We start from the raw sequence: 21,372 nt of genomic DNA on the forward strand, positions 1-21,372 counted from the left end.
CGCGAGATCTTGGGCCCGTCGTGCAGGTTTGTCCTGGTTCCTCGATCTCCCGAGCCCCGCGCTGAGGGCGGCGGGTGTCGCGCCGGAGGTGGCGGTGTCCCGCGTGCGCTTTCGGCCCGCTCTCCCTGGACAGGACACCGCTGTGCGTGAGGCCTCCTTAGCGAGGGGCCGGTGGCGGGCGGGGACGGACGCTGAGGAAATGTGCGGGGAGGAGAGGGAGAGGCCCCTTGCGGCCACCTGTTCCCGGGGTCGGGCGAGGCGAGGGCGGCGCCGCGGCGAGGCCACAGCTTTCACCTCTGCCTGGCCAGGCCCCGGTAGTAAGGTGTCCGCAGTCCGTTGGTGCCCGTTTTTTCCCGACACCTCCCCCCCCACCTCCCCCGCAGCAGTGAAGTCGTCAGGGCCCAGCTACCTCCAGGCGCCGTGACCTTTTCTTCTCGGAGGCCCTGCGGTTCCATGAGTGCCGGGTGTCCCAGACGTGACCCGCCCCCGCCCTCGCGACTGGCTTTCGGAATTGTGCGCCCCGCTTTTGTTAGGATTACCTCCCGTTTCTGCTTGGAAACTTTGACGTCCACCATTGATGCCCTTTTCCCCCTGTACTTGCTCCCGTCAGTTGACAGGTGCCATCGATTCTACCTCCGCAGTAATTGTGGCCTCCAGCCACGCTGCGTACACACTGCCTGCGCCTCCTCGAGGTTCTCGTCCCCTCAACGGGGCAAGTGCAGTACTTTTCCTCTAGCGTCACTCGCTTGCCAGCCCTGTAGTCCTTTTCTTTTTTTTTTTTTTTTAATGTTTATTTATTTTTGAGACAGAGAGAGACAGAGCATGAGTGGGGGAGGGTCAGAGAGAGGGAGACACAGAATCGGAAACAGACTCCAGGCTCTGAGCGGTCAGCACAGAGCCCGACGTGGGGCTCGAACTCACAGACCGTGAGATCATGACCTGAGCTGAAGTCGGAAGCTCAACCGACTGAGCCACCCAGGCGCGCCTCCCCCCCCCCCCCCCCCCCCCCCCCCAGTCCTTTTCAAGCACAGCTGTGATCGGAAATCGTCACGGGCTCCCTGTTGCCTGTAGGTTAAGGACCTAATTCGTGAACTTGGATTCAAAACGAACGATTTTCTGCTGTTCCCCTTTCCTCCTCCCTTGTCGGTGGGAAACCAGACCGTATGAATCTCTCCCGACCTCCCTTTACCTTCTGAAGATTGCTCCTGGCTCTTTCTCCTTAGGAATACTCTTCCTTCCCTATCTTCGTACACTGTTGAAATTCTGCCCGTTGTTTAAAGCCACATAGTGGGGCACCTAGGTGGCTTGGTCGGTTGAGCGTCCGACTTTGGCTCAGGTCATGATCTCGCGGTCTGTGAGTTCGAGCCCCGCATCGGGCTCTGTGCTGGCAGCTCAGAGCCTGGAGCCTGCTTTCGATTCTGTGTCTCCCTCTGTCTCTCTGCCCCTCCCCTGCTCATGCTCTGTCTCTCTCTGTCAAAAATAAATAAACATTAAAAAAAATTTTTTAAATAAAAAATAAAAAAAATCCACATAGTGACCTCGCCGTCTAGAAATAAATTTTCTTTCTTTGGAATGGCCATCATACTTTCCAAACCATTCTTCATGTATCCATTCAGTTATTACCACTTGGTAGTTTCGAATTAAAACGGTGTGTACAATTCCTCCCCCTCCTAGACTGTAAACAGACCTCCATCACTTCTGCATCCTGGAATGTGTGACGCTGTGCTTTGTATAAAGCGAGCACTCTGTGAATGCAGAACGAATGTGGAGCTGCCAGCGTTCCAGGCCATGTTTTAGAAGCACCGACCTAGTAAAAGTGACTAGGACAGCATGGATGAGGAGCTCTGATACTCATTACTCGCCTTGGATAGTAAAGGTGAGAGGGGAAAGAGCGAGGTTGCAATAATTGAGTAGCGCTCTCCTTAGTGACTGTGTGGATGGTGGGGGGAAAGGATTATGAGCAACCAGGGAGGACTCCAGTTCTGTAAGCCAAGAAATCCAGACTGAATGCCCATAGGGTGAATTTTTTTAATCTATGTTTATTTTGGGGAGAGCGCAAGCGGGTGAGGGGGAGAGAGAGGGGGACATAGGATCTGAAGTGGGCTCTGCGCTGACAGCAGTGAGCCAGACGTGGGGCTTGAACTCGTGAACAGCGTGTGATCATGATCTGAGTTGAAGTCTGACGCTCAACTGACTGAGCCACTCAGGCGCCCCTAGGGTGAGTTGGTTTCAAGGCAAAAAATGAGCTCAGATCTCAAACAGGTTTGGAGAATATGAGATGGCTGAAGACAGAGAGGTTATGGCACAGTATGTAAGTGTGTGAGTCATCCGTGAAGAAACGACAGTTGAACTCCTCAGTGTATATGATCTTTCCAAAAGAGAAAGTATTTATAGAGAAGAGCAGAAGGCCAAGGCCTACGCCTCAGGAAATACTCCTATTTAGGAGGCAGGAATAGGAAATATAAACTTGGAAGAAAAGATGAGAATAAATACATGGTAGCAATGTCACAGTTGGAAAACTCAGAAAACTGCTTCCCCACCTGGTAGCAGGAGGCAGGGAGGATATTTGGGACAAAGAGGGCTGTTGAGCAGTTTGCTGACTTCCTTCTGACTTTATTAGGGCATCACTTCTAGGTAATGAGGACTCGCACCGGAAAGAGCGTGATTTCTTTAATTTCGTAAGCGCTTAGGAGCTCCAAGCTTCTGAGAGTTTCTGGGAAGAACTGTAGATAATTCTGACCAATTTCAAGTGAGACTATTTCTGCCCACAACGTCTTCTTATATTCCGTCTGATATTTTATCAGTTTTATACCTCATTTTCTGGCATCATTGGGGAATAATCTGTTCCATGAAAAGAAATTTTTCAGATAACGGACATTTAGCCTTTAAGCATTAAAATGTTTTCTCTGGAACCACTTAAAAAAATTTTTTTTTAATTTTTTTTTTTTTTTTTTTTTAATTTTTGACAGAGAGAGAGAGGATGAGCATGAGCAGGGGAGGGGCAGAGAAAGAGGGAGACACAGAATCCTAAGCAGGCTCCAGGCTCTGAGCCATCAGCACAGAGCCTGTTGCGAAGCTGAAACCCACGAGCTGTGAGATCATGACCTGAGCCAAGGTTGGGCGCTTAACCGATTGAGCCACCCAGGTGCGCCTCACTGGAACCACTTTTGATAGAAATGTACATAAAACGTAGTACTTCTCTGCCATAAACACAGCAAATGGGACATGATTTAAACTACGCTTGGCAACTAAAGCTTAGTGTCACAGCATCCGTTATTATGCTCTGCCGGGTAGTAAAGTCCTTGGCCCTGTTCACACATCTGGAAAAGACTGCCCTATGTTAGTTGACTTTTTTTTTGTCTCTGTTATTAGTGTTATATCTCAATGGCTTTTCCTCAAGCAGCTCTGTAAATTAACCTCATTTACCCATAATTTTAAGCCTCACGTTGACCCAGTGATCTGGAGGCAAAATACACCAGCAGACGTCCCTGGGGAATCCTGGCAGCTAAAGAGTCCTTCATTCAGAGGCTGTGAGTGACCTTGGACAATGACCACTGTATTTTTTTAATTTTATTTTTTTAATTTACATCCAAATTAGTTAGCATATAGTGCAGCAATGATTTCAGGAGCAGATTCCTTAATGCCCCTTACCCATTTAGCCCATCCCCCCTCCCACAACCCCCCCAGTAACCCTCTGTTTGTTCTCCATATTCAAGAGTCTCTTATGTTTTGTCCCCCTCCCTGTTTTTCTGTTATTTTGCTTCTCTTCCCTTATGTTCATCTGTTCTGTGTCTTAAAGTCCTCATATGAGTGAAGTCATATGATGTTTGTCTTTCTCTGACTAATTTCGCTTATTACAATACCCTCCAGTTCCATCCACATAGTTGCAAATGGCAAGATTTCATTCTTTTTGATTGCCAAGTAATACTCCATTGTGTGTGTGTGTGTGTGTGTGTGTGTGTGTGTATACCACAATATATATATATACCTATATATATGTATATATATATATATATATATATATATATATATATATATATACATATATATAGGTATATACATATATATACCACATCTTCTTTATCCATTCATTCATCAATGGACATTGGGCTCTTTCCATACTTTGGCTGTTGTCAGTAGTGCTGCTATAAACATTGGGGTGCATGTGTCCCTTCAAAACAGCACACCTGTATCACTTGGATAAATACCTAGTAGTGCAATTGCTGGACTGTAGGGTAGTTCTATTTCTCATTTTTTGAGGAATTTCCATACTGTTTTCCAGAGTGGCTGCTCCAGCTTGGATTCCCACCAACAATGCAAAAGAGATCCTCTTTCTCCGCATCCTCGCCAACATCTGTTGTTGCCTGAGTTGTTAATGTGAGCCATTCTGACAGGTGTCAGGTGGTATCTCATTGCGGTTTTGATGTGTCTTTCCCTGATGATGAGTGATGTGGAGCATTTTTTCATGTGTCGGTTGGCCATCTGGATGTCTTCCTTGGAGAAGTGTCTGTTCATGTCTTTTGCCCATTTCTTCACTGGATTATTTGTTTTTTGGGTGTTGAGTTTGATAAGTTCTTTATAGGTTTTGGATACTAACCCTTTATCTGATGTGTCATTTGCAAATATCTTCTCCCATTCCGTCGTTTGCCTTTTAGTTTTGCTGATTGTTTCCTTCGCTGTGCAGAGCTTTTTATTTTGATGAGGTCCCAAAAGTTCAGTTTTGCTTTTGTTTCCCTTGACTCCGGAGACGTGTTGAGTAAGAAGTTACTGCGGCCGAGATCAAAGAGGTTTTTGCCTGCTTTCTCCTCGAGGATTTTGATGGCTTCCTGTCTTACATTTAGGTCTTTGATCCATTTTGAGTGTATTTTTGTGTACGGTATAAGAAAGTGGTCCAGGTTCATTCTTATGCATGTTGCTGTCCAGTTCTCCCAGCACCACTTGCTGAAGAGACTCTCTTGATTCCATTGGATAGTCTTTCCTTCTTTGTCAAAGATTAGTTGAACATACGTTTGTGGGTCCATTTCTGGCTTCTCCATTCTTTTCCGTTGATCTGAGTGTCTGTTCTTATGCCAGTACCATACTGTCTTGATGATTATAGCTTTGTAGTATAGCTTGAAGTCCGGGATTGTGATGCCTCCTGCTTTGGTTTTCTTTTTCAAGATTGCTTTGGCTGTTTGGGGACAATGACCACTTTAAAGATGACAAAACTGAGGCTCCAGAGGTTATGTAATTGGTTCAAGGCCACAGCTGTAAGTGGCAGCAGGATTTGGATCAAGTCAGTGATGATTCAGAAAGCCTTGCTGCTCTTTCCACAGTGAAACACAGTTTTCTTTTCGTTCCATACTCCGCACATCATGAGCCACTGCCCAGACTCTTCCGCTCCAGGACGGATGTGAAACCGTGGAAGACAGGACTCTGTCCCTGCGGCCTCCCCACCAAAAAGTGCAGCCAGGGCTACATACCTATTTCCTCACATTCCTCGCCGTTTAAAGAATTTATTTTTATTTTTAAATTTATTTTTATTTTTAGAGAGCATACGAGCAGAGAGAGGGGCAGAGGGACAGAGAGAGAGTCCTAAGCAGGCTCCACACTCAGCACGGAGCCTGACTCGGGGCTCGATCCCACAACCCTGGGATCATGCCTTGAGCTGACATCAGGAGTTGGATGCTCAACTGACTGAGCCACCCAGGCACCCCACTTTTTTTTTGTTTTTTTTTAACTAATGCCCTGGAAGATGAAATGACTTCTCCAAGCTCAAACTGGTCAGTGGCAGAACTGGAACTGTAAACCTCAGGCATTCTTCATTGGTTTAACAAATATCTTTTGAGTACGCACTAGATGCCAGGTACTGTTCTGGGCCCTGAAAACATTCATGAATAAGGATAAAAGCCCTGCCCTCGGGGGGCTTCCATTCTCATGGGGAAGATGAACAAGTGAAAAAGTAAACACCAGGGATAGTTAAGCAGGGCGAGAGAACAGAGAGCAGTGAGCTGCCACTATGGAGAGAATGTGTGAATGTGTGGTTTTCATCTCAGCCCCCTTCCTTGTAAGATGGAGCCCCTCACACTTTCCCCGGTCAGGAATATAACAACAGAATTCTTTGTTTATTTTTAACGTCTGTTCCCTTCACAGTGAGTAGAGGAATCTCTCATTTCTGGGGCAAGGAAGATGTGGGTTACACTGTAGGTCTTGGACTGTGCCCAGTGGCATAATTGAGCTTCTGTGCCTATAGCTTGAGTTGGAATTACTCACAAATTGTCTTTCTGTCTTTAAAAAAAAAATTTTTTTTAATGTTTACTTTTTTTTTTAAACCTTTTTTAATGTTTATTTTTGACACAGAGAGCATGAGTGGGGGAAGAGCAGAGAGAGCAGGAGACACAGAATCCGAAAGCAGGCTCCAGGCTCTGAGCTGTCAGCACAGAGCCCGACTCGGGGCTCGAACTCACAGACCACAAGATCATGACCTGAGCCGAAGTTGGACACTTAACCGACTGAGCCACCCAGGCGCCCCATAATGTTTACTTATTTTTGAGAGAGAGAGAGTGTGTGTGTGAGCAGGGGAGGGGCAGAGAGAGAGGGAGACACAGAATCCGAAGCGGGCTCCAGGCTCTGAGCTGTCAGCACAGAGCCCGATGTGGGGCTGGAACCCATGAACCTCAAGATCATGATCTTAGCCAAAGTTGGACGCTTAACCAACTGAGCCACCTAGGCGCCTGTGTCTTTCTATCTTTATAGTGTGTTATTTAAACGACCTTTCCCTGCCGCACTCCAAACCTCCCCACCCCATCCATAAGCACACTGACCATCTTGCACAGAGCCAAGCACATGAATGAAACCCAATAAATAAGTTCCTAAACAAGAATTAAATTATGATTGCCTTCTGCTCACTTTTTCAGACCTGGGGGAACGTCAGCATGTTTCCCTGCCCTGACTTTATCCTCTGCAAAATGGGAATAATAGTCCTCACTGCTTCTCTTCCTCATGAGGTTATGGTAAGAATTAATTAGCATATATAAAGTGCTTTAGGCTCAAGTGAAGAAAGATGCTATGTGGATGCTAGTGACAATTAGTTATTATGTGTCACATAAATGTTTAAGCGCCAAGAAAACATTTCAGGTTATACGAGGCATCGGTTCAGATTCACATCTGTAGCCCTGTGGCTTTAATTACACAGAATTGTTCCGATCAGAGATGACAAGATCCTAATGCAGTTCCGCCCCTCAGTGTCCCCCTCCCATGTGACAAGTCCTTTGTGTAGGGGACTTTTTCTGTGGGGGGTAGGGAGCGAGCCAATGTTTGTTTGCTACCTGAGTTTTAAAATATTTTACAATTTTTTTTAATGTTTATTTATTTTTGAGTGAGAGAGAGACGGAGAATGAATGGAGAGGGGCAGAGAGAGAGACATACAGAATCTGAAGCAGGTTCCATGCTCCGAGCTGACAGCGCAGAGCCTGATGTGGGGCTCGAACCCATGAATCATGAGACCTGAGCCAAAGTTGGATGCTTAACCGATCGAGTGACCCAGGAGCCCCTTAAAATATTTTTTTTAATGTTTACTTATGTATTCTGAGAGAGAGGGAGGGACAGCGGAAGAGAGAGAATCCCAAGCAGGCACAGAGCCCGGTGTGGGCTCTATCTTACAAGTCGTGAGATTATGACCTGGCCTGAAATCAGGGCTTGACATTCAACCGACCGAGCCACTCAGGCACCCCCGAGTTTTACTACTGCCCCTAGAAGCCAGTTGGTATCATTGAAGAAATCACAGAAGGGGGAAAGACTGGCAATCTGGGGGAAGAAGAGGCTGTGAATTGGGCTTAATAGGTTGGGAGCACAGTCTCTCCTGTTCTAAGATCTGTGATTGCGACGTGAAGGGTTTCTCCTCTCCTTTTCCTAATGCCTGTTACGGAAATAAGAGCACAGGCTGTGTTTTTCTAAGTGGAGGTGATTGGGATTCCAGTTGTGCATTATCTGCCTGATTTTACTCCATCTGGCGGGGCCCGTGCAAGACCCCGTGACGGCTCTCGTCTCTAGCGTCCTTCCTGTGCTTTTCCTGGCTGCTTTCTCTGCCTGCTCCCTTGGCCAGCTTTCCTGACCTGCTTCAGTGTCATGTTCCCATCCACCTCTTCATCACACATGCATGTTACGCTCAGAAGGGCAACGTACAGAGAGGCCAAGAGACCTGACCAGAATTCACTCTCAACCACTCCTTCCCCCACGCCTCCATACGCTCTTCTCCAGGTAGTTTCCCAGAATCTCTTTCACCGAGGTGAAAATCACAGTTCTAAGCCCCTGGGAGTGAGTGGCACGAGTAAGTCAGGATCCTTATCTGAGGGTCAACTTCCGCTGTCTTCCCCATTTTCAGAAGGTCTCCATCCAGGGTCTTGACAAGCTTCTTGTCTTTGATGACAAGGCGGCCTGTTCTGCCCTCATATGAAGCCAGCCTTGTCTAGTGGTCTTTCAAAAGAGAGGTCCTGGGGTGCCTAGGTGGCTCAGTCAGTTAAGCATCCAACTCTCGATTTCAGCTCAGGTCACGATTTCACGGTGTATGAGTTCGAGGTCCATGTCAGGCTCTGCACTGACTGTGCGGAACCTGCTCGGGATTCTCTGCCCCTCCCCCGAGTGCCCACGTTTTCTCTCTCCCTCTCTCTCTCTCTCTCTTTCTCAAAAAATACACTTTAAAAAAATTTTTTTAATGTTTATTTTTAAGAGAGAGCCAGAGTGTAAGTGGGGGAGGGGCAGAGAGAGAGGGAGACAATCCCAAGCAGGCTCCAGCCTCCCAGCTGTCAGCACAGAGCCTGATGCGACACTGGAACCCACAAACTGTGAATCATGACATGAGCCGAAGTCGGACACTTAACTGGCTGAGCCACCCAGGCGCCCCACCCCCCACCGAAATAAATACACTTTAAAAAAAAGAGAAAAGTCCAAAAAGCCCCATTTTAACATATCTCCAAGTGACATAAGTACCTTCAACCTAAGTGAGTCTAACATAGGGAATAGAGCACCAGGCAAGGAGTCAAGACACTTGAGTTAAAATCTTACTCCCCGTGGGTTATTGTTGGAGGAGGTGGTAGACAGGTTGTGACCGCCAGCTGCCTCTTGGGCGGTACCGGAGCCATCGGAGGCCCCTCGCCTCTTCCCCAGCCGGGTCGTGTACGTCCTGCCGGCCTTCCCGCAGCCCAAGCTGTTTTCAAGGATGCAGCCTTGAGAGAGCAAGGTGTTGAGACCGTCTGTCCTGAAGATTCTGGCAGGCGGTGTGGAAATCTGCTTGTCTTGCAGCCGCCCAAGATAAGCCTCAAATGTAAGTTCCTGTGTTTCTCGAACCCACCACCCACCAGTCTGGAGCGGCCTGCCTCTTTCTTTGGTCCCTCCCTGCCTTCAGTGTCCCGGGGACAGTTGGCAAACTAGCGGTTGTCATGCAAGTTATCACCTCTCTGGGCCTTACCTTCCTCACCTCGTTTCTCATTTCACAGGTGAAGTTGAGGCTTCAACCTCAATTCCCTCGATGTCCCAATCCCGTAACTGTGGTGTGACCACTTTCTGACCCTTCCCACCTCTTGTCTGCCAGTATCTTGCTGCTGCTGTGTCTTTGGTCAGTGCACAGCCTGCTCTTCCGGTCCATGCTCCTGCAGTCACTCCTTCTGTCTTCTCTGTTGTCAGCTGCCCCCCTTTACCAGCTCCTCCTGCCCCCGCCCCCACCACGTAAATTTGCTCAAGTTTCTAGGTCTCACCGAACCCTGTCCTCAATCCTGTGTCCTCTGAACATCTCGGATCCCCTTTCCCCACACAGTGAGTCCCTGACAGAGAGCCCTCCACACCTGCAGTAGTACATCGCCCCCCTTTTCTGTCTCCAGACGGGCCACTGAAACCACTCTGGCAAAGTTCACTGGGACAGAGTTGAGCTGGGGCCAAAGGCAGTGACTTCACTTTATTCAGTATCTGTGCAGCTTCTGACGCTTTCCTCTCCCTCCTCCCTTACACCTTCTCTCCCCTCGTTTCCAAGTTTCTCAGGATCCTCCTTGGCCCCAGGTCACTGTTTCCTCTTTGCTTCCTACTTTACTTTACCTGAGCTCTAGACTCATAAATACTCCTGCCTACTAGAAATTTCTATCTGCTTATCTGACCTGCATCTCCAGCACACGTCTACACGTGAGTTCATCTTTCTTCCTGGACCTGCTCATCCACCTCAGTCTCCATTTTTGGAGAATGCGTCCTTCCCAGTTACCCACACCGGAAGCTGGTGGTCACCCTGGACTTTTCCCCCACACCCAGTCTCCCCACCCCCCCCCATGTCCAGGGGACCTCAGTTCCTGACCAGCTCTTCAAACTGAGAGACTACTGCCACTGGTTCTGACTCTCATCCCTTCCCACATAGACCAGGCGATAGCCTCTAACTGGTCCCTGTACCCGTCTTTACTCCCCGTCAGACATCAGACACTTGTCCACCCTGCTAGTGGGTGTTCTTCCGTAATTATTATGAAACATACAGAAAAGAATTGATAACGGTATAACCAATTCTTGTGTACCAGCCAGCGAAGAGTAGGTCCTTTCTATTTTTTTAAGTTTATTTGTTTTGAGAGAGAGAGAATAGGAGAGGGGCAGAGAGAGAGAGAATCCAAGCTGATAACACAGAACCCAATGCAGGGCTCAATCCCACAAACCATGAGATCGTGACCTGAGCCGAAATGGAGTGTCAGACACTTAACCGACTGAGTGCCCCACAGTAGGTTCTTTCCAAAACAGAAACCTGATCGATTCACCGCTCACAGGTTCCTAATTACTTCCAGGGCACACTCGAAGCTGCTGAGTATGGAGTTCCAGGGTAAGAGTTCACTCTGTCCTGTCTGCCCTGTCTGTCTCTCCTGTCTGTCCAACCTCATCCCCTGCCACTCTCCCCAAGTGAGCTAAATGCGTGACCATATCGCACTGTTTCAGGTTCCTGAAAGACTTCGTGTTGTGTTGGACACTTGCTGTTCCTTCCTTTTACAATGCCCTCCCCACTCTGGTCCACCTGGGAAGCCTTAGCCCGAGACGGCATCCTCGGGTACCTTCCTCAATACACCCCTCTCTGTCCCCACCTCCAAGGAGAGCCGATGATCCCTTCCTGTATATCTTTAATGTATATAGTCACATCTGGCTAAATTATAAATCCCTTGAGGGCAAAGCTGTCGCTTTCACATCTTTGGCAATTGGCATACAGTCTGGTGACCTGATACGTCATTGGTGCTCAGTAAATGTTTACTGATCCGGCCCCCACCTTCCTCTCCAGTTTTATATTTGACTAATCTTTTCCCACTTACATTCTCCCCTGCTCACTAAACACTCAACCATGTATAAAGTCTCCGCCCCCCTCCTGTGCACAGCGTATGTGTCCCTCGGACACCCCTTTATCGGGGCACCTGTGTCACCTTGTAGAATCTGATTTCCCTGCTGGAGTGTAGGTGCCGGGAGCCCCAGGACCTCATGAGCCATCTCTGCCTCCCCAGCACCCGGCACCGGGGCCGACACTCAAGGCGGAGCAGAAGCATTTGTGAGCCCGCAAGTGAACGAGTTAGGCTTGCTGATTCGTAAGTCCTCCAACTCCAAAACTGTGTGATTTGAGGTTCCGAAAACTGTGACATAATCTGGAAGTTTTCTCCCAGCAGATGGTCAGAACAGTTGAAACACCGATTCCAACAGTTGGCAGATACAAAGGGAAACATTTAAGACAGTGAGTCAGAAGGAAGGTGAAGCCTCCAACGGGATCGGGAACATCAGCAAAACAGCGCGTGCACGTGGTCACAGGCGCCCGGCTGCGCCCGGTGCCGGCCTCCGCGCGCTCCCCCAGTGATACGTGTGCCTCGAGAGCTTCTCCGAAAGGTGTTTGACAGCTTCCCTGTGACTGAGCCCCCATTGGCTAGACATGACCCGAAAGTTCATTATTTCTCTGTAGCGAAAGTTACTTCCCCGCCCCTTTGGCATTTCACTTTAATTTGCTCGTTTTTTGTGAACTCTAACACAAAGTTTAGTCATTTATTTAACATGTGATTTCTGTTGAGATAGAACTCTAGGAAAAAAAACCAAAAACCCAGATCTAAAGTCTTTCTTCGGATTTGTGACCTTGCTTATTTTTTTATCACTCCATAAGCATCTATCCATTTCCAGCATATTTCTGGGTTAAATGTTGGGGGGAAGGGAGAGAAGTGAAAAAATGCCGAACACAGTCTTGGGATCTCGTCGAAGAGTCGAGCAGAAGATGGTCATGTCGTGGCAAACACGTGATGGACAACAGCACAAGGGAACCCGATTGCAGTGCAGGGAAAGATGCTTCCAGCCAGACACCTAAGTGTAGACTGACTTTAGGATGAGGGAAAACTCAGAGCAAGTGAAATTAACCAGAACACATTTAGGGAAGGTGGCGGATCTCCAGCAAGTGCTCAAACACGTGGACACACATATACACACACATGCACCATGCATTTTGGGTGTGGAGGATGGAGACAGGCTACTCTTTGTTGAATATTCTTCGGAGCAAGACTCCCAATGCTTCTCCATTTCCTTCAGGCCAACTTGCAGAGCTCTTTACCACCCTCTGTCCCAAGACACCCCCCGCCCCCCCAGACCCGTCGTGTAACATCATCCCTGTCATATTTGGAATGTGAGTTGTGACCTCTGCCGACTTGGGAAAATGCGTGTTTCTCTTCGACTTCAGCAAATTCCAGTTAGACGTTGTTGAGAGTTGACTCTGTTCTCCCTCCAGGCAGGTGAGAGTCTGCCTCCCCCCTCCCCCAACAGGTGACTGGAGAGCTTTTGCTCTACAGGGATCTTTAGCTTTTTTTTTTTTTTTTTTTTTTTTTTTGCTGTAACTTTTTTTCCCCTAATGTTTATTTATTTAGAGAGAGTGAGCAGGGGAGGGACAGACAGAGGGAGAGAGAATTCCAAGCAGGCTCTGAGCTGTCAGTGCAGAGACTGACACCGGGCTCGAACTCACGAACTGTGAGATCATGACTTGAGCCGAAATCAAGAGTCGGACGCTTACCTGCCTGAGCCACCCAGGCGCCCTGAGATCTTGAGCACTTTTAGGTGGGAGGGGCACCGGCTTCCCATGCAGGCCAACCTGAGCAACTGTCGCCAAGAACGAGGCTCAGTGTCCTTATTTCTAAAATGAGATGATAACGATTGATATTTTCCACCGCGGAGATGATAAGGATTAAGAAATGTTAGTGCCCCCTCGACTCCCTCACTGTTTCCCAAACCGAAGTGAAACATTCTGACCTCCTGGTTTGAGCAGGGACACGTTGTGATGCAAACATTGGGCGACAGGCTTGTGAAACCAGTCATGTCGAAACACCACTACCATTGCTGTTTACTGAGCACGGACTACATGCCAGGCAGCGGGCAGTGCTCTGTACCTACATTATTTTCTTTTATCCTCAGGATAACCCACCGAGGCAGATACCCGACTTGTCCAAACAAGGCTTGGAGATGACGGGTAACTTGCCCAAGTTCGCACAAGCATCAGGGCAAGCGAGATTGGAACCCACCCTCCCCTTCCCAGGGAAGGGGCACCAGAGAAGCTGAGGAACGAGACATCTGCTCTGGAGTTTTGAGAAACGAGCTGTATGACAGGCCAGTCGAGATTGCCCTCTGTGGTTGAGAAAGGGGCATCCAGATGTTTGTGGCAGTGAGTGAGGCAAATGCCGTGTGCGTTCATGTGAGACACTGCTCGAGCCGGAACGCAGAGTCTGTCGGGTGTCGCGTGACGGCGGAGACATGGTTCATAGTTACTTTTACTTTGGTTTGTTTGTTTTTTGTCTTTGAGAGAGAGAGAGAGCATGAGCAGTCTCCACGATCAACGTGGAGCCTGACACCGGGTTCAATGTCATGAACCGTGAGATCATGACCTGAGCTGAAATCAAAAGTCGGATGCTCAACAGACTGAGCCACCAGGCATCTGGCTTTGGCTTATTTCTGAAGCAGGAGGAAAGCAATGCAAGAGGTACAAATGAGGAAAGGAATCAGGAAGCTCTTTTTTGTGTGTGTTTTTAATTTTTAATGTTTATTTTTGAGAGAGAGAGAGAGAGAGAGAGAGAGAGAGAGAGATCGTGAGCAGGGGAGAGGCAGAGAGAGAGGGAGCACAGAATCCAAAGCAGGCTCCAGGCTCTGAGCTGTCAGCACAGAGCGGGGCTCAAACTCACAAACCCTGAGATCATGACCTGAGTGGAAGTCGAACACTTAGCCAACTGAGTCACCCAGGCGCCCCCAGGAAGTTCTCTGATGCCTGCCTCTTCCATATCTCACCGAGGCGTGTCTTGCAAGCCCACGCAAAGTGAGATGTCCGCCGGGTCCAATACCTATAGAACCGCGTTTACTGCTTATCACCCAGAAACAACTTGTACCTCCATGTAAAGCTGTCTGTCTGCTACTCGGAGGAAAGCCATGTTACTTGGGCCCGACAGCCACATCCTAGGCCTTGAACTTCCTGTCGTGTGTGCTAGAATTCACAGCAATCTCCCTCTCCCTGCTCCTATACTGCAAGGCCTAACAATTTTCTGTTCGTGTCCACTGCGCTGCTTTCCTTGGGCAGGTCTGGTCATGGCCAACGACAGACACACAGGCGTAAGGTTACATTCTGTTGTAAAAAATTGAGGAGTGCAGGGGTGCCTGGGTGGCTCAGTCGGTTGAGTGCCCCTCCCCCCTCACAGTTTCTCTCTCAAACATAAATAAATATTTTTTTAATCTTTTTTTAATTGAGGAATGCAATTTGTATTCTTACCCAGAGGACCACCCCAGCTTCATGTAGAAGTATTTATGGATGGTCACAACCAAAACTGTGTTCTAAAAAGAAGCTCTGATAGAGACAGAAAGCAGATCAGTGATTGTGGGGTTTGGGTGGGAGAGAGAGACAGACTACAGGTGACAATGAAGGAGCTTTTAGGGGGTCCATGGAAACGTCTGAAGGCTGGATAGTGGTGGTGGTTGCACAGGTCCATAACTTTGCTAAAAATCCTGGACCATACAAATACAACGGGTGCATTTTATGGTGCGTAACTTACCCAGGAGAGAAGAAAGAACAGCGGCTTTGGGTTTGCTTGAACAGATGGCGAGCACTCGAGTGAAAGCCCAGCGTTTAGGACCACAGAGCACAGAAGATTGGGGCCCGGAAAATGTTAGGGGCAGGAGTAAATACTCGGGATCTCAGCGTTCAAACATCCAACCTTGAGTCATCTGCCTCCGGATATGTCCCCTCGGAGAGATGACAATCGTGATAGGAATAATGGCTCTGGCAGCAATGGCTGGTTCCCCCCGCCCCTCTGTCCACAGAGAGGGAGGGTTTTGAGTTCCTGGTCCAGAAGTGAACTGACTTCAGCAGAGTCAGAGATTAATAATACTAAGAGCCATAGCTTCTTCCAGGAATCCTTTAAAATCCATTTGAATATTTAAATAAATTTTCCACTGTAAGAGTTGTCAAATCCAAAGAGAAATGTCAGGGTAAGACATTCTCAGTGCCACAATTACTAAAATTTGAAAAGGGTGTCACAGTAAAAAAAAAAAAAAAAAGACACCCTTAGTGTCTGTGCCTCCCCAACAGCATCTGTCCACCTCCCTCTGTGTGTGTGTGTGTGTGTGTGTGTGTCTGCCTGTCTGTCTGTCTGTCTCCACCTCCACCCACTCCCTCCATCCCCTGCCCTTGGCCACCACCTGTTCCCTCACCTGGTTCAGGACTGAGGGAATAACAGTGTTAGCACCAAGCACCAAGCACCCTGCCGGCAGGAAGGAGACCCTGAGCCTCTTCTACCTGCCCCTCCCGCCCCTCCCCCACCAGGGATTTTTAATGACCTGCACCTGCGGCAGGATCCAGGCCTCAGCTGAAAACATCCAGAGATCAGAGTTGCTTGCTATTGAGTATTGGCTTCTGCCAACCAAGCTGTGTCAGCTAGCACACCCCCACACCGGTTTCTGAGTAAACCAGATGCTAGTTTATTAACTGACAGTGAACAATACACGTTCTTTGCGAAGGCACTGCCTCCTTCCCATCGATGACCCAGAGTGTCCTTTCCCGGCGTACCCGGGGGCTACCAGGGGCCACGGACCGTGGCTCTCCGCCTCCGCATCCCTGGAACACAGCTGGCGCTTGATAAACATTTGCCAGACGGAGCCGCATCCTGCCAGGGATGAGACTTGTTTATCTGTAGCCATTTTTGGTCAAACGGGAGCTGGTGATGTTTCACTCAACAGACCCTCTCGGTCGAATGCTGCTTCTAACCCACGAGGATGCGCGCAAACACCGTGCGGCAAGATTTACGGAGTGGCCGTCTCGTCCGGTGTCTCCCCGACACCGGGGACTTCGGGAGAAAGACATTCATCTCAGGAGATTTGCCTTGCAAGACAGCACTCCACTTCATTTTGCATTTCCCCTTTTCCTTTATGTTTGAAACGAATGCTATAAAAGGCCCCGCTACGCCGCAGGTAATAATAGCACACAGCCGGAGACCATCCACTGCCCATCCCTGAAATAGATTCTTCGGCGAAAGAACAACGGTGTTGTCATTTACCGAGTTGTATGGGAAGCAGGGATCGGAACTGAAGACATAAAAAGACTTGTGAGTCAGTGGAGTCCAATTTAGCCGTGGTAGTAGTGTGAGGCCTATTATTAGGTCCATTTTCAGGGGAAACTGTATTGTTAGGGAAGGAAGAGTTCTGTGCATTTTTCAGGTCCCTGGTGATAGGGACCTCTTTTTAGGCCCTAAAACCCTTCTCCTCTGCTCTCCCCTCCCAAGTCCCCTGCTGATCCAGACATCCCTAAAGGTCCCCAAGCCCTCCTGCCAGCACTGTCCACCCCGGGTCGGGCAGGAAGAGTTTCTGGGGTGGGGTTGTTGACGAGGCCGTGCTCAGAGCCCCGGGCTACCGTGACACTCCCCACACTCTCGGCTGCCAGCGTGCCCGGGACTCTGCCCTTGACCTCTCCTCATCCTCCACACTCTTCGCACGAGTTGTGACTGTTCCTGTGGATTCCACTACCACCTGCGCGCTGCAGCCCCTGCCCCAACACGTGTGCCGTCCACGAATTCTCTTCCCGCATCCCAGGTGCCTCTCCCTCCAGCCGCGCTCCGTCCAACCCGGCAAACGTTTAGTGCCTAGGTTGGCAGGCGTCTCCTGTAGTTACTGAGGAGACAGGGCTTCTATTCTATTTAAATAAATGTTCCTCTATTTAATATGCAGGGTTCTTAGCTTACTATCCAGTAACTGCTGGAATCCCCGAAGCCTTCATTATCAGCCACTGGTCTTCTCTTCATCCCCGAGATTATTCATTAATACGGTTTCTGTTTCGTAGAGATAATTTTTCAAATATTCATACCTGGTGCCAAGTGTCTTACCTGTCTCATTTGGTGCATGGACTTAGATGTTTCTCTAGCTCCTTAAAAGAAACATCTGATGTGGCTTTAGTTCCTGGATCTCTAAGATGCAGAAGTGAAAGCAGAGATAAGTTAGTAAGTTACAGTGTTTCAATGCAATACAGTTTTAAAGTTTATTTATTTGGGGGGGGGGGGAGGAAGAGGACGAGTGGGGGAGGGGCAGAGAGCCAAGAAAGGAGAGAATCTCAACCAGCCTCAGCTCAGTGTAGAGCCTGATGTGGGGCTCAAACCTACGAACCATGAGATCGTGACCTGAGCCAAAATCAAGAGTTGGATGCTTAAATGACTGAGCCACCCAGGCACCCCAATGCAATTCAGTTTTTTATTAAGTTTATTTATTTGAGAGAGACAGAGAGAGAGAGAGCGCAAGTGAGACAGGGGCAGAGAAAGAGAGAGAGAGAATCCCAAGCAGGCTCTGTGCTCTCAGCATAGAGCCCAATGTGGGGCCCCATCCCAGGTACCTCAAGACCACGACCTGGGCTGTAATCAGCGTTGGACACCCAACTGACTGAGCCACCCAGGCACCTCCCAGTACAATTCAGTTTTAAGCAGCTATTAAAAATGCTTACAGGGGCGCCTGGGTGGCTCAGTCGGTTGAGCTTCCGACTTCAGCTCAGGTCATGACCTCACCATCTGTGAGTTCAAGCCCCACGTCGGGGTCTGTGCTGACAGCTCCAAGCCTGGATGGAGCCTGCTTCGGATTCTGTGTCTCCCTCTCTCTCTGACCCTCCCCTGTTCATGCTCTGTTTCTCTCTGTCTCAAAAATAAGCATTAACAAAAAATTTTTTTAAATGCTTACAAACAACTCTGGGTAAATTTCTGCTTCTGCATGCACTTCTCAATTTCCCCAAGAAGTCCTTTCTTTTCTAATCAGGAAAGAAGGGAGGACACAGGTGACATGATCAATTATGTCCTAGAGGCTAAGATGGCCAGCAATTCCCTGCCACCTTCACCAGCAACACCTGGCAGATCCCCTGGAGAACCCTCCAGGTTAGCTGCCTTTGCCCTTCCGAGGGCCCGTCTGCGAAGATAGCTCCGATGATGGTCGGCCTCGAGGCAGAAGCCTCTGGTTTGTCTTTATTGCCCCCTTATCAAAAGAAAGTGCTTTTTAGACTCTGAGCTGGCTGGGAAAAGAGTTTCCAGAACCCCGAAGCACTTACCGCAGGATGTGAAGCAGCCTGACCGTGTGGAGTACTACGCAGCTGGGAAAAAGGGAAGGAGCTGTTTGTGTTCTGTTACAGAATGAACCCAAGGTAAGTGATGGGGGAAAGGCCAGCTGCAAAGCGGTGTGTACAAAATGGTACCATTCTGGTGAACCAGGGGGGAGGGGAGGTTTAACCTCTGGAAGGGTGTGTGGGAAACAGATGCCTCTGGAGAGGAAGCCGTGTGCCACTGGGGCAGAGAGGTCGAAGGGAAGCTTTTCACTGCAAACTCTTGTGTACTTTCTGAATTTTATTTTTTTAAGTGTATTTATTCTGAGAGAGAGAGAGACAGAGACAGTGTGAGCAGGTGAGCGGCAGAAAGAGAGGGAGAGAGAGAGAATCCCAAGCAGTCTCCGAGCTGTTAGTGCAGAGCCCAATGTGGGGCTTGATCCCAGCACCCTGGGATCATGACCTGAGCTGAAATCAAGAGTCAGTCAGTTGCTCAACCAACTGAGCCACCCAGGGGCCCCTACACTTTTTTTTTTTTTTTGAGCTATAATTGACATAATGCATACTATAAAATGGTTAAAATGGTGAATTTTACATTAAATGAATTTTACCATACTTATAGATATATAATTATATATATTATATGTAATTATATTTTTGAATGAGTGAATGAATGAATAAAATGTCTTTTATATTTACAGACTTACATTAGATGACCTCTCTGTGTAATGAGATGTCTCAGCCGTTTTTTTTTTTAATGTTTATTTGCTTTTAAGAGAGAAAGAGAGTGCCATGCAAGTGGGGGAGGGGCAGAGGGAGAGAAGGACACAGCAGATGTGAAGCAGGCAGCTCCATGAGGGGCTCAAACTCATGAACCCTGAGATCATGACCTGAGCCGAAGTCTGATGCTTAACTGACTGAGCCACCCAGGTGCCCATGCAGTTTTATTTTCTTAATGTTTATTTATTTATTTTGAGAGAGAGAGAGAGAGAGAGAGAGAGAGCAAGCAGGGGAGGGGCAGAGAGAGAGGGAGAGAGAGAATTCCAAGCAGGCTCCACACTGTCAGCATAGAGCCCAACATGGGGCTTGATCTCACGGATCGTGAGATCATGATCTGAGCCAAAATCAAGAGTTGGATGCTCAACTGTCTGAGCCACCCAGGCGCCCCTTAAAAAAGTTAAAAAAAAATTTCTTTTAACATTTATTCATTTTTGAGAGTGAGAGAGACAGAGCATGAGTGGGGGAGGGGCGGAGAGAGAGGGAGACACAGAATCCGAGGAAGGATCCAGGCTCCGAACTGTCAGCACAGAGCCCAACGCGGGGCTCGAACTCACAGACGGCGAGATCATGATCTGAGCCAAAGTCGGACGCTCAACCGACTGAGCCACCCAGGCACCCTGGCTTAAAAAAGGTTTTTTAAGGGTGGCACAGTCGGTTAAGCATCCGACTTCAGCCAGGTCACGATCTCGCGGTCCGTGAGTTCGAGCCCCGCGTCAGGCTCTGGGCTGATGGCTCGGAGCCTGGAGCCTGTTTCCGATTCTGTGTCTCCCTCTCTCTCTGCCCCTCCCCCCCTTCATGCTCTGTCTCTCTCTGTCCCAAAAATAAATAAAAAACGTTGAAAAAAAAATTAAAAAAAAAAAAAAAAAAGGTTTTTTAAGCAATCTCTACCCCAAATTTGGGCTCAAACCCATGACCCAAGATCGGGAGTCTCAAGCTCCACCTGCTGAGCCAGCCGGGTGCCCCGGCTTTGCGGAGGTTTTAACGAGAAATTCCAAACACATACCAAAGCAGAACGGTGGAGTGAGCCCCACTCACCCCCCAGCTTGAGCAATTAGCAAGTCACGGCCAGTCCAACTCCATGTCTACACTGACCCTCTTCTCTGCATCCCTAGATTGTTTGAAGCCGGTTGCAGCTGTTGGCATCTCTAACAGCCAAGGATTCCTTCTCAAAAACTTACTTGCAACGCATCAGCATGTCTAAAAAATCAGGCTATTCCTTAGTATCATCAAAGGGCAGTGTTGAAATTTCCCAGATTGCCTCACAAGTATCCTTTCTAGAGTTGCCTCGTTGCGTTGCGTGGTTTTAAAGAGACCAAGCTGCTTTTGGCAGGACCGACCTGGTGAGCTCATTCTCAGCCATAATGAGGTTTGAGGAAGTCCAAGTTTCTTCTCTGAAGTCGCACAGGATGCTATTCCCGCTCAGATGTTTTCTGAGGAACCGGTGTGCCTGCGTGGCCCACGTCACTGTGCCGCAGTGGCTGTCCGTCCTGCAACGCCAGTGGGGTGACTGAAATCCTAATTTGAGGGGTGCCTGGGCGGCTCAGTGGGTTAAGCGTCCGACTCTTGGTTTCAGCTCCAGTCTTGATCTCACGGTTTCGTGAGTTCGAGCCCCGCATCAGGCTCTGCACTAATGGTGCAGAAACTGCTTGGGATTCTCTCTCCCTCCCTCTCTCTCAAAATAAATCAATTAAAAAAAAGAAAGAAAGAAAGAAAGAAAAAGAAAGGCTAATTTGAGAGCCCCAGCGTAGTGCTGGAACTCACCAGCAAGACCTCTCCAGTCTCCCTCTCGGTTATTATACAGCAGCCGCCCCGCTCCTCATCTGGGGGGTTTCCAGCCCCCAGCGGACACTGAAAGCAAGAACCCATATATACCGTGTGCTTTCTGCTAACGCCTAATGTATACACCGGGCCCCGCAGGAGGTGAAAGCGGTAACTCACGGTAAAACAGAGTGATTGCGACAGGACTGAAACACAGGTTATGTGACTGTGCCCTCTCTCTGTCGTAGTGCTTCCTCCTGGGAGGATGCGAGGTGATAAAGCGCCAC

At 48.7% G+C, this 21,372-nt stretch overlaps 2 long non-coding RNA genes across 2 annotated transcripts; one reads left to right on the forward strand and one right to left on the reverse strand.

Annotated features, from left to right (window-relative positions):
* The first annotated feature begins 14 nt into the window (after positions 1-14).
* Positions 15-12,785, forward strand: LOC122221550. Its single transcript, XR_006203284.1, has 4 exons — positions 15-142; positions 1,675-1,876; positions 3,440-3,530; positions 11,646-12,785. It is a non-coding gene; the product is annotated as an uncharacterized LOC122221550 (long non-coding RNA).
* Positions 12,786-15,936: 3,151 nt separating this feature from the next.
* LOC122221555 lies at positions 15,937-21,349 on the reverse strand. The gene is made up of 3 exons (XR_006203289.1): positions 21,266-21,349; positions 17,358-17,438; positions 15,937-16,325 (listed from the first exon to the last, which is right to left on the reverse strand). It is a non-coding gene; the product is annotated as an uncharacterized LOC122221555 (long non-coding RNA).
* Positions 21,350-21,372: the final 23 nt, after the last annotated feature.

The sequence above is a fragment of the Panthera leo genome, chromosome B3, assembly GCF_018350215.1.
Source record: "Panthera leo isolate Ple1 chromosome B3, P.leo_Ple1_pat1.1, whole genome shotgun sequence".
NCBI lineage: Eukaryota > Metazoa > Chordata > Mammalia > Carnivora > Felidae > Panthera > Panthera leo.